The sequence below is a fragment of the Manis javanica genome, chromosome 2 (assembly GCF_040802235.1).
Source record: "Manis javanica isolate MJ-LG chromosome 2, MJ_LKY, whole genome shotgun sequence".
NCBI classification, from domain to species: domain Eukaryota; kingdom Metazoa; phylum Chordata; class Mammalia; order Pholidota; family Manidae; genus Manis; species Manis javanica.
This window is the reverse complement of record NC_133157.1, coordinates 94,595,912-94,609,869: the sequence shown is the minus strand read 5'-3', so window position 1 is coordinate 94,609,869 and position 13,958 is coordinate 94,595,912.

Genomic DNA, 13,958 nt, shown 5'->3' with positions numbered 1-13,958 from the left:
CTTATGGGTGGGGGCTCTTCATTCCCCCCTTTCTCCTCTATGGGGTCGTGGACGTTGCTTTCTCTCTGACTGTTTCCTGCTGAACGGGGGCGGAGAAGGGAGTGAGGGCTTGAGGACGGGGAGGAAAGGGTTGATAGGACTCCCCACAGTAAGGACGAGTAGATGTGGACTTCTTCAGGTTGGAAAGCCATGAAGGTTCCCTGTAACCATAGGTCAAGGACTTGTTGATTCTAATGGTGCCAAGAGGATACGGGTGCCAGAAGCCAGGCATCTGCGGCCATTGTTTCCAGGAACAGCTTCCAGTGGAGAGAGGGGTCCATCTCAGTGTGTGGTAAGGAGGTTATGTGAGGGTGAGGGATCTTCTGTGGCTAAAAGCTGGTAGTTCCTGAGTAAAAGCTGGTTGAAAGTTTGATTAGAGATTTTTCTGACTTTGGATTTGATGAACTTTATTATACAGGGTAAGAAGAGACAGGCGAGAAGAATGATTATTATGGGGCCTGCAATGGGCCAGAGCCAGGTGAGGAGGGGGTTTGTTAGTATTGAAGAGAATGGGTTGGAATTGGAAGCAGAGTGGAGGCTGGAGCCAAGGTCAGTGAGTTTGTTGATGTCAGTTTCTACAATGCCAGATTCATTGATGTAATAGCAGCACTCTTCTCGAAGGAAGACGCAGGTGCCGCCCTTCTCGGCTGTAAGCAGATCTAAGGCCTGCCGGTTTTGAAGGGTGACCTTAGCTAGCGAAGTGACCTGTCTTTGGAGAGAGGCCAGGGAATCGGCAGTGGATGTCAGGGCCCCCTCAAGTTTGGCATTGAGATCTCTAATTGCCCATAGAGAGTGACTTAAGGCTCCTCTCGCAAACCCTGCCCCAATGGCTGAGGTGGTCAAAGAGATACCGACCACGATGGGAAGGAAAGCAGCCCTTTTTGTGCGCAAGGGCAAGGGAGGTTGGAGCTCAAGAAATTCTGCCATGCTGCAAAGTGTAAGCTGTGGGATTAGGGTGACGAGAATGCAGGGTATATTGGAGTTGGGAGGCAGTGAGTTGAAAAGACTGCCATTACACCAAAAGAAGTGTCCTGGTTGCATAAGTTTTAGAGCCGGAGGTAGGGGTGTAGATAGGCAGTGAAGTGCGCTGGAGGTGGGTGGAGTTGGGCCTATACAGTGGTGGATGGTGAGATTATCTGCGTATTCTGGTTCCCATAGGGGTGTGTCTGCCAGGGGGCGGAGGGGTTGTCCTTTTGCATGGAAGGAGTAGTTGGAAATATTAAGGGGCACAGCGGCCAGCAGTGGGCGCTGTAGTGATGCGCACAAGAAACAATTGGCGGTGTTGAGGGCGTGGTTGAGAAAGATGGTGATGTCTTGAATGAGCTGTAACCAAGAGTACGAGAAATTGGAAGAGGGGCGGGGATAAGAAGATGAAGAGGCGCCATCAAGAGTTTGGATAATGACTTTTTTGGAATGTCCGATATCTGATGCAACTTGAGAGATCTGGGAATGAGAGGGAACATACTTTCGAGAGATATGAAGGGTACCGTGGGGGGTCGAGGACCCCCTGTAGCAAACTGAGGCTGTGACTCCAGCGGCCCATCGAGAGTCCCAGGGATCTGGGATTGATAAGGAGGATGAGCTGCTGGGACATTTTATGAAACGGTTGGAGGAGTAATACTGTGGGTACCGGGAGTTACCCATGTAGTGAATGGTGCAAGACCAGTAGGGACATCCCCTGCAGGTGTCTGGCCATCACCTACAATAGGCCTGTCCTTGGTCATAGAGGAAGCAGAGGTAGGGAGAATAATGGTAGCTGCTAGTGAACACTTCGGTGGAGGGAGGAAAGCAGAGGTATAAAGGCTCAGAGCAGCCTTTCAGAGGGCAGTCTGATGTGGCAATGAGGGCAGCAACCTTTGTTTGATGCTGTGTGTAAGTCTGTCTGACTTTGAATCGCTATATAAAGGAGGCTGGGGTGGCGGGGAAGACAATAGGAATGAGGAAAAAAAGCGAGAGAGCAGTAAAGGAGGAAAAAGTCATGATTTGGGTATGGATGGCAAAGGGGGTCAACAGGAGATGGGGAGTTTCAAGGGGTGATTTGGTTAAGTAGGGTTTTATCTTCAGGAGAGAGAGAAAAAAAGGATTGTAAAAAATAGATCAAGGATTGGGGGCTGGGATGGAACAGATCATGTAAGAAGCGGAAGAGAGACTCTTTGTCCTGGGAACAGAGGGTGTCTTGTGATAAGGCTAAAACTGCAAGGGCAGACGGATTGTTGTCTGGTGTGTCTTCTGATAGGGCAACTGACTGGGCTACTCTGTCAGCTTTGTTGTTACCTCTTGCAATGGGGGAGTCATCCTTTTGATGTGATTTGCAGTGGACTATGCCTAGTTGGTGTGGGAGTTGTGAAGCCTCTAGAAGTTCAGCAATCAAGGCTGAATTAGTTATGGAATTTCCCTTTGTGGTGAGGAGGCTCGCCCCTTCCACACTGCTGCGTGAGACAAGAGAATGTGAAACACGTACCTGGAGTCAGTGTACAGTGTGAGAGACATGTCCTGGGCCAGAGTGCAAGCTCTGGTGGCTGCAATGAGCCCGGCCCATCGATTGGTTGTACTGGGGGATAGGGCTCGTGCCTCAATGACGTCTTCGAGGGAGACTACTGCGAATCTTGCGTGGTGGGTGCCCTCATGTTTAAAGGAGGACCCATCAGTAAACCAGATGAGGTCGGAGTGTGAGAGGGCTCCTTCGGAGATTGTGGAGTGGCACGGAAGGAAATTGTGAAGGGCTTCCAGGCAATCATGCGAGGGAGTATGAGGAGAGTAGGGTAGAGGAAGAAGAGTGGCCGGATTCAGGGGCGGGCAGGGGAGGAAAGAAATATCTGGATTTTGGAGGAAAGAGGACAGTAAGGTCAGGAGTCTGGAGGGAGGGAGAGTCTGTAAACTTTTGTAGGTTAAGAGATCTTTTAGGTGATGTGGGGACAGAATGGTAAGGGGCGCCTCGAATATCAGTTTATGAACTTCTTTCTTCAAGAGCTGCCCAGCGGCTAATGCCCATAGGCAGGGGGCCCATCCCCGAACTGTGGAGTCTAATTGCTTGGAGAGATAAGCTACTGGGGCAAAGGGTGGGCTATAATATTGGCCTAGGACTCCTAGAGCTTGACTGGACCTCTCGTGAATGTATAATGAGAAGGGCTTCGACAAATCAGGAAGATGGAGAGCTGGGGCTTCCACAAGGGCTTGACGGAGCTTAATGAAGGAGTGTCAGGGTGAGGATGATAATGGTTCTTCAGGGGGGCCCTTGCTGAGGTCGTATAGGGGTCTTGCCAACAGGGAGAAGTTAGGGATCTATGCTCTAAAATACCCAGCCAGGCCTAGAAAGGTAAGGATTTCTGTCTTGGTTTTGGGAATGGGCAGGTCAGAGAGGAGCCATTTTCTGTCTAAGGTAATGGACTTTCTTTGCTGAGATAGAAGGAATCCGAGGTAAGTGACAGAAGGGGAAGAGATTTGAGCTTTGACGGGGGATACTCGGTAACCTCTGGAAGCTAGAAGGTTAAGTAGAGACGCAGTGTCAAGTTGAGACTGTTCCTACGAGAGGGACTGCAGAGTAAAAGATCGTCCACATATTGTAATAAGGTGGACTCGGAGTGATCATGATGAAACTGTTTGAGGTCTTGAGCTAGGACCTGTCCAAAAATATGGGGACTATCTCGGAAGCCTTGTGGCAAAACTGTCCAAGTGAGTTGTTCAGAATGTCTTGTGTATGGGTCCGTCCAGGTGAAGGCAAAAAAATCTTGGGAGGAGGGGTCCAGAGGGATAGAAAAAATGCGTCCTTGAGATCTAGGACTGAGAAGTGGGATGCCGAGGCAGGGATCCGCGATAAAAGGGTGTATGGATTTGGAACTAAGGGATGGATAGGGACAACAGCCATGTTGATGATGTTCTGCCTTGGACAAGGCAGAAAGATCCGTTGGTTTCTTTAACAGCTAATATGGGGGTATTAAATGGGGAGTGAGTGGGTCTGAGGTAATTTTTGTTTAAGAGATCTTGAATGATGGGTTGAAGGCCTATGAGGGCTGAAGTGGTTAGGGGGTATTGGGCCTGACAGATATACTGAGAGGGGTCACGTAATTTGATAGAGGCAGGAGAACATAGAGCCATGGAGGGGCTCATAATGTCCTAAACTTTTGGATTTACAGGGTGTATGAGGGCAGAACTGGAGCTTTCATTGGGTAGAGGGGGGTCGTCGGCTATGAGGGCCATCAGAAAGGGAGTACTGGGGGCTGTGGGAGTGGATATAGTTATGGAAACATAGAGGAGAGAAAGGATGCCCTGTCCTAGTAAAGAGATGGGACACTGGGGCATAACCAGGAAGGAGTGGGAGAAAGGTACGGGATTGTCTTGGATTGTGCATAAAAAGGGGGAGGGGTTTTAATGGGGAAATCTGTTTACCTCCTACCCCGACTATAGGAGTAATGGCAGGCCTGGTAGGGCCTCGCTATTCTCGCAAGACTGAGAAGGTGGCTCCTGTATCTAGGAGGAAGGAGATGGGGTGACCATCTACTATTAAAGTAACCCTGGGCTCCTGTTCGGTGATGGAAATGGTTGGGCGAGAAGCCCCCGAGCTCTTTCTTCTGCCAGCCCCACTATGGCGGGCTTAGGATGGGGGTTGTTCGTCCAGCCTCCCCTTCGGATGGTTGGGCAATCAGACCCCCAGTGGCCCTTTTTGTCGCATCTGGGGCATGGGGTGGTAAGAGATCTGGGGGAGGGGCACGCCCTTGACCAATGTTGTTCTTGTCCGCACTTGAAACAAGCTCCTGAGGGGGGCTTGTTTGTAGAGGGGCGCCCAGGTTGTGGTTTTATCAGCTGGGCCAACATTTGGAAATTGACCTGATCAGCCTTTTGTTTACGGCGTTCTTTCTCCTCCTCCCGGTTATGGAAGAGTTTAAAGGCCACTGTTAGGATCTCAGTCTGTGGGGTGGCGGGTCCTGTTCTAACTTTTTGAGTTTAGCTCTAATGTTGGGGTAGCTTTGAGCTAGGAAGTATGTCATAAGGACATGTCTTCCGTACGAGCTGCCTTTTTCAGACCTGCTATTAGGCAGGAGGCGAAAATATCTTGAGAGCAGAGACCCACGGTGGTGTTATAATTCGAGTGTGGGTCTTGTTCGGGGACAGTGGTGGGGCCAGGGGGGTAGGTGGGGTCAGTCCTGTGGGTTTTGGTAGCGTGCGTTTGGGCGAAGTCTCAAACTCGTCTACGCTCTTCAGGAAGGAGGGTATTGGCCAGGAGCATGAAAATGTCATGATGTGTGAGGCTGTATGACTGGAGGGTGAATCGAAACTCACTGATATATGTCGTGGGATAAGTGGAAAAGGAATGTAGGCATTTCTCAAGTTGGGCTACATCTCTTAAGGAGAAAGGGACGTGAACACGCACGATGTGTTTGGATTTTGCTACCTCCCGGAGGGGGGCAGTAATTTTGGGAGGCCCTCGGGACCGAGTCTGAGGGGGACTGAAGGGTTCTGGCTCAGTCTGTGGGGGAGAAACAGGTGATGAGGGTAAAGACGGGGGAGGCCCCCGGGACCTACTTAAAGGGGGGCTGAAAGGCTCAGGCTCAATCTGCAGGGGAGGGGCAGGTGAGGGGGATGAAGGCGGAGGAGGTGAGGTGGGGGAGGAAGGGAGAAGGGCTGTTGTAGGAGACTAAGGGGAAGGGAGTGAACGGGAGGCTTCTGCGGGGGAGATGGCTTGCAGGCTAGGAGAACTTGGGGGGAGGAGGAGGAGGTGGAAAGCTTCGATATAGGGAATCTCCTTCCATTTTTTCAGGTGCTGGCAGTAGTTAAAGAGATTGCAAGTGATGTTAGGATCAAGAGTTCCCCCTGCGGACCATTGGTTGTTATTGTCTAGGGGGTATGTTGGCCAATCTTGGGAGCAGTATTTACGGAGAAGTTTTGGTTTTATATCAGGTGTCAGGGAGAGGGTGGCTAGATACTTGAGCAGGCATTCAAGAGGTGAATCTTTAGGGAGGGATGAGGAGGCTCCCATGGCTAAAGGACAGAGAAGGAGACAAACAGGGGAAGACGAACGGAGATCCTCGGACTGGAAGCAGACCACAAGGAGACAAAGGGCGTCCCCGATGATCCTTGGTGGTCTGTGGAAACTCGTATATGAGTCGAAATTTCTTAGGAAGTGTGGGTTGTCACCCAGACTTCTCTAAGAAGGCAGAGTGCCAGAGTCATGAGGTACCTAGTACTAGGAATTTTCAGCAGACGGAACGGAAGGAGGAGGGGGGAGAAAAGGGAGCGTTCTCATCTGCAAAGGAGTCACCTTGTTTATGACTGTTGGAGGAGGGGCCTGAGGGTCCGCCGCAGCCGTGAAGGCCTGAGGCGGGGAGAATTCTCTCCTCGTCCCCGTGCATCAGGGCCTTGCCAGATGATCACAGTCAATGGTGCTGCGATAGCTCCGGGAAAAGCGGCCCGCTCCGGGGGAAAACTTACCCAAAGGCCAAAGAGGAGTGGTGAGTGTGAGGAGCCAGTGCTGGAAAAAGAGGATGAGGGCAAGCTGCTGCTGGTGTCGGGGTGGGGGGAAGACAGGGCCCAGTTGGGGTGTCCTGTCTCCCGGATTTTGGCACCAATGAAAGGAAAGGAGCAACACACAGCAGCAATTCACGGGAGAATTCTGCTTTATTAGGGAAAGGTGCTGGGTTATATAGGAAGGGGCATGAGCTGATTGAGGTGTCACTTCTACAGGGCTGGTGGCTATTGGCTAGGTGCTGGGATTAGGGGGGGCGAGGGGTGAGTTCGCCATCTTACGGGTGGGGGCCCTTCAAAAAAGAGTTTTGATTTCAGGATTCCTACGATGGGGGCCCCAGTCTGGGGGGCAGGCAGCAGCAAGCATATTACAGGGCAGGGCAGTGGGGGGACCAGGTAGAGGTGGTTGTCAGGGGGCAGAAGGTCACGTTTCTGGCAGAGAAAATCATCATTTTTGAGGACCTGCAATATTCTGGTTTGTGTGGAGCAGGGACTCCTGTTTAGCGCCCTCATGTCCTGTCCTCTGGTGCCATGGCAAAGGTTGATACCCAGGACTTGGCTGATGACTTACAAGGGGCCAAAGTCACCCCACCCAGTAGTGCCCCCAGATCTCCAGGGTGAACTCTTTCAGGGGCACACCTCTCCTCAGGACAAGGAGGGCCACTCCCCTGGACCTATGGCCTCTCCCCTGGACCCATGGCCTCTGCCAGGCCCAAGCCCCACAGAGACATGACAAGGTGATGTGGCACCCCTCCAGGTCAGCCCGCCACAGGGAGACAGAGAGGCGGGACAGGAGGGCATCTACCCACGAGCCTGGTATTTTCAAGTCTGTGGAAATATAGTTTCATCACAGAGGTAGGGTGGAAAATAGCTGGGAAAGGGAGCTGTTCTGTGGGGCACCCTGCCAAATGGGGTGCTCCTTCCCAGAGGGCGACATAAGCTGCACCGCATGGCAGAGGGGCTGCAACGCATCAGAGCAGACCTTTGAGGGGCACACGGCTTTAGTGACTTGACGGCCCAGAGGGCAGAGAGCAGGTGAGCGGGGACTGGGTGGGGGTTCTTGCCGGTGCTCTTCAGAGTTGAGTCGCCGTCACAGAGACCCAGGGGTGACGGCTAGACATGCAGGTCCGTTTGCCCTGGTGGAGCCTTTGCTGTAAAAAGAGAAACTGTCTGGTGAGGAGCAGCTAAGGAACAGCAGCTGTGACAGCGACTTGATATTTTGGTACCAGCACACACTTGTTCCAGAGAGTTTACCCACCAAATGGAGGGTGCTTCTTCTACTATTTCAGGAACAAAAATATAAACAGGTGGTCATTAAAATAAACACAGCATCAGATTGGAAACTGCCCAAGTGCCTACTGCTAAAGCACAGCTAAGCAAGGGGTCAGCGCCATCCAAGCAGGTGGCAGACCTTCCTTGGCCAAGGCGTGCTGCAGAGGGCCCCCCGCAAACCGACAAGCTTCCTCCCTCGCTCTTCCTCTCTCCTCCTTCCCTCCTCCCTTCTGCTTTCTTTCTTCTGTGACTTTCATATTTTATTCATAAATTCATAAATTCAAATTTTTAATTTGAAAAAGATTAATTAAGATGTGGATTTACCTGTATTAAAAGTGTTTCTTCATTTACCTTTATGATTGATTCTCTTTTTGGCAAATACAAATGCTTTACTAGGATCTACCTTCCTGGTGATTTCATAGCTTTCTAATACCCACGTCATATTTAGCCTAGAAGACCCGAACGCTTCACACTCCATCACCCGTTCTGGGGAGTGCACCCCACCCTTCTCGTTCCCAGGGATTCCTGGAGCCACCTCGCGGAGCCACTGCAGCCCCCGCCTGGGAGTGGGCGAGCTCACAGGCCTGCAGTGGCTGGGGCGCCTCGAGGTTTGGGAAAGCAAGATCCCCAAAGAGAAATGAGGCAGCTGTGTCCAGGGAAGCCAACCCTGGCCCCCCACCCCGGCCCCACTGCCCACCCTGTTTGAGGCCTTTGCCCTAGCTCTGTGGGTGGTCTGCTTCCTCTGCATCCTCACAGTGCACTGGCCCCCTCGCTTGGCAAGTGCCACCTTTCCCCCCTTACAGCCAAGAGTTTGGAGCTTGCCGCACTTTGATAAGGCAAAACATCCTGTCCGCCAGACACACCCGATCCGGTAGTGGGACAGTTCACCAGGCTGGAGGGACCTGTCTGTCAAGGTCATCCAATAAAGAGCCTTTGAACACAGGCACAGACAGGAAGGTGATGCCTTTTACACTGGGCTGGCTCTACACACGCACAGCAGGTATATGTGGCCGGAGCCCTGCCCTGCTGGCCATCAGCATATTCACAGTCCAGACACTCCTCTTCTGCACACACCCCCTTCTGTGGCCTCTGGGCACCTTCCTCTCTGTCCCCTTGGCTCTGGGACTCAGAGCCTGCTTCTGTGGCCCCCATGGACCCGGGCGAGCTGGTCTGAGGCTACCTCTTCATGACTGCCCACACCCTTGGTGGCCTGGATGACCTGTCACTTGGAAACTGATGCATGCCCAAACTTCACTTGTGCAAGAGATAAACCTGGTCTTGACCCAGCCTCCTGCAGCACCCTGCCTTCCCGTGAGCCCCATCCGATGGAGCCCCCTGAAGCCTTGCTGTCCCTGCCTTCCGTGGAGCCTGGCTTCTCTCCTATTCTGGCGGCCCTGTGGCTTGGGCTCCCACATGCCCTGTGGGGGGCACTGGTCCTGAGGCCTCTCTGGAATGAAGCCACTGCCTGGCCATGCCTCACCTTGCCCTGCCTGGCCTGATGCCTAACCTCCTGTGATTGCATCTCCTCTGTCACTCATGGAAGGGGAGCCTGCAGGGCAGCTGTGGTCGCTCGTTCACTAGTTCCTGGCACTCAGAGCAGCACTCAGCATGCAGGAGGCAGCCATGTGATTTCTTCCTTTAAAGGAAGGGGTAAGTGACCTCCCATCCCATCCTTGCCTGGCTGCTCTGTGCCTTCGGAGCTCTTCCAGGGGGCAGGCACGGTCCCCTGGCCTAACATATTTACCACCTGCCCCTTTACAAAGTCGGTCAGCCTCTTCCCCAGGCAACAGTCTGAACACAGTCCACCATGGCCTCTGGTTTCTAGGTTGGGGCCAGTTAGTTATGCACATTTTCTTCATGTTCTTGTGTGGCAGTTGTTTGGCAATATTGTTATGATTGGCAATCTTGTTATATTTGGCAATCTTGTTATGATTGTTTTTTCCTGATTAATTTTCCTCCTTCTCATTTTCTTATGGATTAGGGGAGGAAAATTCTATCCAGAGTTTTCTGTGTACATCTTAATGCATGGTTTTTATTTTGGGGCATGCATTTGGTCATATATGAAACACCATCACAGCAGACAGATGAAGTGAGTGTACTGAGAACAATGGAGGTGGAGGTGAACTTCGGAGGACTGTGGCTGCCCCATCCCATCGTTGCACTTGTTTTTACACGCTACCTTCTACTCCACCACACTTTTGAGTTTAGGAGGATTCAGAGAAGCCCTTTGGAGAACCACCAGCTCCCTGGCCTTCCACTTGGTGGCACTGTAGGAGCTGCAGGCTTCCAGACACTGTAGGACTCCTGCCCTCGCCTCCTTCCCTGGCCCACATTTTCCAAGAAATGCAAGGTCTCCTGTGGCGGTCTCCATTGTTGACCCAAACTGTGTTTATTATAATATTAAATATTGTGGATTTTCAAACATTCCTCCCAAATTCTATGATACTGGTCCCATCAGGAGGTGGATTTGTGCCCTCCCATGGGTCTGAGCAGGCTCGTAGAGTCCCACCGTGGTAGAAGCTGTGCCTCCCCACCATGAGGCAGGGTCCCAAGTGGCCCTGCAGTGAGGGGCTCTGGGGGAGCTGGCTGCCATGAAGTCTGATGTCCCTGAGCTTGCTGTGCTGGGAAGGCATCTGAGGAGTTCCCACCCAGGACCCCACCTCAGCTCCCAGCCAGCAGTCAGCCACATGAGCACGACACTGTGGGCGTCCGACTCAGCCCCCAAGTGGAGAAGGCCCAGCTGAGCCTTTCCAGAATTCCCGATGCAAGGAACCAAAAAGAAAACAGGTGTCAGTAATTTGTTACAACTGGAGCAAACACACACTGATTTGACATAATGCCTAGTGTTGGTCTTCTCGTGAAGCACTGCAAGACGCGTGACCTGAACAGAAACAAAACGAGAGGAATAAATTTTAAATTAACAGCATTCATTTTATTTGCCCCTCGATACATGTATTCCAGCCCAGCCTGGACTCCAGCAGTGACCAGGCCTGCGCAGCTGTGGCATGTGTATTCTGGGCCTGCACAGCTGCACTGAAGTGGTCATGTGGTGCCTCAGTTTGAATCACTTTTATTCCTTTTCTTGAACTTCCGCAAACCTGCTGTCATTTTACTTGGTCTTGTTGGAATCACTTGCACATTTTCTCTGTCTCTGCTCTTTTCTCATGATACTTCAAGGGATATTGCTGGGCAGCAGCTCAGTCAGAAACACATGCAAAGGTGGCAGTGACATCTCCTGGTGGTACTGTTAGGGGAGTTGAGTTTATTTTCCTCCGTTCTTGTCCCCCCAGCAACAAAGAATTGAAGGGCAGAGACCCAGTATTAGTAAAGCAGAGTACAAGTTTTGTTTGAAGTTATGCACTTTAAGAGGGGAAACAGTGCAGGCGTCCTCAGAGAGAAGGGGCCCTGAAAAGTTGGGCTTTCCTATTTTAAGGATTTTTCAGGAAAGTGACAAAGGGTGAGAGGGTGCAAACTTGTCATGTAGTCTCAAGATGCTTATGTTTCCTCTCTTTTACTATCAGTCCTCCAAGTAATTGTGCAAAATTAACAGCACAAGAAATGTACTGACCCAGTTCCCTCCCAGGACAGCAGCATCTTGCTGGGAACATATCAGTCAAGACCACCTGCCCAGCCCCCAAGGTGGGCTGAGTTATTTTCCGTTTACCAGAGAATATGTTAGGAATCTTCCTAACTTCCTTGCTTTTAAAATGGAATCTTAGCTTTAAGATGAACTCTTCCCTATTCTTAGTATACTGTTTGTATCTGGGCTTTTTTTGGAAACTTAATTATCATGCTTGTCTCCTGTCCTGGTTAAATATTACTTGATGGGGGCTGGAGGAAGAGGGAAAAATCAGCGCATAGATTGTGTTAAAGAATGAGCTGGGCCTGTTAGCAGGCTAAAGTAAATCTTAGAATGACATGATCTAATTGACATAGTGAAGACATGGGCTATGTGCTCAGATACTTGTCTTCATCTGGGGAATATCTGGACATTCCAAGTTACTCCCAGCCTTTGGAGCTTCAGCTGATTAACTCATTAACTCTGTGAGTCTTTTCTGGTGCTCTAGTTTTATCTGGTTAATCACTGAGTCCCTTCTAGTGGGCTTTACTGGCCTTGTTCTCTCTCCACCCACTCACATCTATTTTTCCGCCTAACAGTACTGTCTACAAGAGTCAAGAAAATGACTCAAAACACGTATGTGATAAATTTTTTTCAAAGATTATCTCTGAAATGATAACATAAATTATAAAAGCTCTTCTGGAGAATCTGTGAGTCTCTGAACCTTATGTCCCTGCTACTCCAACTGGAGAAATGCCACTTTGGCTGCCTGAAGAAAGGTAAGGTTTTAGGCTGACTATCAGGGACGGGAGGGTGTAACTCCGGGGAGAGGAACTTCCGGGGCAAACTGCCTAGCTGAAACCAAAATCACTCAGAGGGAGAAATAAAGTTTAAAATCCATTTATCGCTTACAAAAAAGCTGTGCAGCGCCTCTCTCTCTCTCTCCTGTGGTGGCAGAAGCAAGCGAAACCCTCCCCCCAACCTCTCAGGTTCAGATAAGCCCTGAGTAGCCCAGGTAATTACCCGCTGATGTGGAGATGAACTACTCTCTACTCCTTAGAAACTCCTGATGATGTGGAGATGCACTAAAGCCAGGGGAGAGGTTCTGGAAATACTGCAACTTTAGGAACAGGGGGCCTCTAGCTAAGGATCCCTCACCCACTGGGTTCCTAAACACCTCTGTAGCCTGGTCCAGCCCAGAACTAAGTCTGCATTCTCCCAGAAGCAGACCTGGAGACAAAAAACTGAAAGCAGGTAGTTTATTCTGAACGTGCCAGGAGCACTGGCCAAGGTGGACAAGCAGGAGAGGGAAGCCCACTCCCCAGGGGAGGGGTGGGAGAAGCCCATCCAGAGGTGAGGTGAGGGCTCTGGTGGGGAGGAGGAAGCTTCAATTTCCATGCCTTCTGCCCCTGCCCCTGCTGGCAAGTGGTCTTGCAGAGTTCCTCAGAGGGCTGCCAAACCATTGGAAGGGGGAGTTGGGGTAGTGAGGTCCAGGGATATGGCACAAGGGTTGTGGCCACTGCAGGACGCCTTCTCAGAATAATGCTTAAAACACAGCACTTAGGAAAACAAAGAAAATCCATTTTACTGAAAATCATGGTTAGAGTATAAGAAATAAATTTGTGACATAGTAACATGGATGCTTCTTTATTAATGCAGCAAATAGTCCTGGAGGAGAGTCTAATGGCCCTGTGGTTTTAAATAGTGACAAGTGTCAGATGATTTCTACTGTTGACAAAGCATGACGCTGTGCTGATGATGACATGGCTTGTTACCCATGGTCGTAGGGAGAGGAAATCTAAACTCTGGTTGGAAGTTAGAGAAATAAAGATGTTATTTCCCTCCCTCCCTTCCTCCCTCTCTCCCTCCCTTCCTTCTTTTTTATTTTCATGTTTTAATTTTTTTATTAAGGTATTATTGATATACACTCTTATGAAGGTTTCACATGAAAAAACAATGTGGTTACTACATTTACCCATATTATCAAGTCCCCACCCATACCCCAATGCAGTCACTGTCCATCTGAGCAGTAAGATGCCACAGATTCATTATGTGCCTTCTCTGCGCTGTATTCCACATGATACCCCCACACCATGTGTACTAAACATAATACCCCTCAATCCCCTTCTTCCAGCCTCCCCACCTGCCCTCCCACACCCCTCCCCTTTGGTAACCACCAGTCCTTTCTTGGAGTCTCTGAGTATGATGCTATTTTGTTCCTTCAGTTTTCCTTCGTTGTTATACTCCACAAATGAGGGAAATCATTTGGCACTTGTCTTTCTCTGCCTGACTTATTTCACTGAGCATAATATCCTCCAGCTCCATCCATGTTGTTGCAAATGGTAGGATATGTCTCTTTCTTATGGCCGAATAGTATTCCATTGCATATATATACCACCTCTTCTTTATCCATTCATCTACTGATGGGCACTTAGCTTGCTTCCATATCTTGGCTATTGTAAATAGTTCTGCAATAAACATACGGGTGCATATGTCTTTTTGAATCTGGGAAGTTGTATTCTTTGGGTAAATTCCAAGGAGTGGGATTGCCAGGTCAAATGCATTTCTATTTTTAGTTTTTTGAGGAATCTCCATACTGCTTTCCACAATGGTTAAACTAGCTTACATT